Source organism: Dipteris shenzhenensis, chromosome 15, assembly GCF_047967505.1.
Source record: "Dipteris shenzhenensis isolate YYH24624 ecotype China chromosome 15, Dip_SZ_1.0, whole genome shotgun sequence".
In the NCBI taxonomy this organism is placed as follows: Eukaryota; Viridiplantae; Streptophyta; class Polypodiopsida; order Gleicheniales; family Dipteridaceae; genus Dipteris; species Dipteris shenzhenensis.
In genome coordinates this window covers 30,217,663-30,220,784 of record NC_141610.1, presented here as the reverse complement: position 1 = coordinate 30,220,784, position 3,122 = coordinate 30,217,663, and positions in this window count along the sequence as shown.

Here is a 3,122-nt window from a genome sequence, read left to right as displayed (position 1 = left end):
GAAAGAGAATCAGACGCCATTACAAAACACTGCAAAATATTCTGCCACTACAAAAAACACAGCTTCTACCTCACGAGGGCAAATCTGCAAAACTAACGAAAGTGGTATTTGACCACACAGTCACTTCCTAGTGACGATTTTGCATCAACAGGCAATAAGGATGATTCTGTAACTCCCAGTATCTCTGAGCACAGGCATACGATGCAATTTTTGCGGTAACTTTTCACCGACCTGCAGAGCAGTGGTCGCACAGCAAAAACAGGGCCTTTTTCTCAGTGCTTGCGGAGAACTTCCGCCTCCCAAATGAGCCCCGAAATGGCCTCCCGCAGTATATATTGCCCTCTCGCCACACCACGAAGGGCGTCTCAATCTAAGACAATGCACTCTTGCACTTTTCGACTGTGCTACCTGCAGAGATTCGCTCCCAAACTCAAAAAAGGAAAGCAACACTGGTCCTCTTACCAGGACACTACGAACTTGGTTTGCTTTCTTGAGCTTCTTACCATGAACCAGGCTCTGATACCATGTAAAGATAGTGGGAGAGAAGGAAAGAGTCTCACTTGCAGCTTTCTCACATACACAATGGGGGAATACACACAAAGGTGGAGGCTGAAAACAATTTTCCTTTTCTTAGTTGTGAAAGCCAAAAGAACTCTAGTACAAAGAAATAGAAGAACCCTATATGTGGGTCTCAAACCAAACTCAACTAACTAAGTTGGCATACTAACTGAGCCATGAACTAGATTACATAAGGATAGCTGTCATCTAGCTATTATTCATGGGCGGTGTACCAACCGCATCTGCAGCTAACAAGTCGGTGACATAAACGCACAACGGTCACCCTGGCATATCACCAGCGGAGCTCGATATCTCAACAGTTTCATTTGGATAGACATTGAATGTCTTCTTCTTCAGCTTCAAATTGCAATGCCTGCATGTGCCGCGAATGCATTCAATCTTGTGCCACTCATGGCCTCCCTTTGGACAAACCACTAGCTCCCACAGAGACCTCAGGCTACAAAACCTGCCCTCCGTTGCAACACATGATGAGGATCCAGGTGACCTACATACTATGCATTCATTGGGGAGGCCAATCCCCATGGAGCAATGCTCCAACACGACCAGATCTCAAGTCATTCATAGCTTGCCATGCCAAGTCAAAGTCTACGTGTGTTTTGCAACAACAAACATTTATGTCTTTGAGTTTCCTGACGTACTACGGCTTACAATGCTCAAAGCTCCTTTGCCCAATTGAAATGTCTGGATTCTGATCCACAAACTTGAGATACAACTTTGTTTGCTGACCCAACATGCGAGAACAACAGAACAATGAGCCCCCTTTTTGCTACTACTAAAAGAATACAAAACACAGTCTAATTATAGTATATAATAAAGGAAAACAATTTTCAACCACCGTGTTGGTTTAGGACAGTCACAATTCAATCACCGGGTTGGTTTAGGACACGTTTAGGACAGTCACAATTTCAACCACCAGGATGGTTTACGACACTATCACAGTTTCAACCACTGGGATGGTTTAGCCTGACAGTCTCAACTTCACATATTAGACAATAACAAGTATATTGCTTTTCATTTCTGAATTTCACCATTAGGAAATAACAATATATTGCTTTTCATTTCTGAATTCCAAATTTAACAATGGTATATGACCCGAATAGCAAGAAATTAAATTTAACGAATTTAAGTACTAAGAAACACAATAATTTCAACCATCGGGCTAGTCAATAACTAATGTTTATTCAACTACGTTGGTTCAGGACAATCACATAACTGGTGATTGAGATGAAGTAGCCACGGTTGCATGATGTTCCAACCACCGGGCTAGTTTAGTAAAATAACAATATATTGCAAAATATATTGCTCTTAAATTTTGCTCAACCATGCCACCGGGCTGGACAACAACTAATGTTTGTTCAACCATGTTGATTTAGGACAATCCCATCACTGAGCTGAACCAACCTACGGTTGCATGATGTTCCAACCACCGGGCTGGTTTAGGACAATAACATTCCTAGTTTAAGAAAAGAAACAAGTAAACTATCCCAAAGCTCAATCACAAACAACCACCGGGCTGGTTTAGGCACCACTGACCTGCATTGTATCTAGCATGTGTATGATGTGCTCCTCAAACACCTTGCGTCTCGTCCGCTTCTTATAGATAACCTTTTTATTTGGAGAAACTCTCGTATTTTTGTGCCAAATCATCATCATTGTAGCAATGACTTTCGCACTTAGGTTGTCTCTCCTTTTCTTGCATTCTGTTGAAGCCCACAGACTTCTCGGATCAGGATGATCATGCATTGCTTCTGCTCTACGTTTAACTGTTGGAGCCACGTTGGTCCTTCTAATTGACAACATCTTCGACATTGTGTGCCCAAGCCGTTTCTCCTTTGTTTCAGGGGACACCAACATAGCTAATGTCGCCCTCTTTGCAATAAGTTGATCTAAACTGTGCACCCCTTTCACTTTCTATAGGCCATTTCTCAGGTTAGAGAGCATCGCCTCTTAGGTGTGCATCTCCCGAGGTGTTGGTAGGGTTGTTACTCTACAAACTTTAAGGTGGAGGCTAAAGCTTGTGAAGAATCGAGACTGGTAATCACCTGAATGGCCTGATGTTGCTGCCTCGAATGCTCCCACCAATCATGACACCACATCTCATGTTGTTTGCTCCGATGGCAATGATTAAATCGGATGTTTTCATCTTCACCTGACTTCAGTAGTGGATGCTAATTGCAGTTAGAGTGTTAAGTGAGTTTGTTTTTAAGGGTTGTGTTAGTTTAGGTTTGATATGTTTTGTATGTTAGTATGTTGGTGGCTACCTCCACCTCCCCCTCTCCTCTCTCCATCTTCTCCAGGTTGTCTTGGCTTCATGCTCTTCCCATTCTCTGTTGTTCTCCAATTTGGCCAATTATTATACATAGTATATAAATGGCATTTCATGATATACACCGATGGCGGTAGCATTTTTGTTTCCATAAGGTTCATGATACTAACCTACTTTAACAAAAGTGGATTCTCCACCTTGTTTTTTTAAGAATTTTTTTTGAAGGAAGTCTTACAAAAGCCCAACATATGTTACAAAAGCTCCAAGGAGGGGTCCG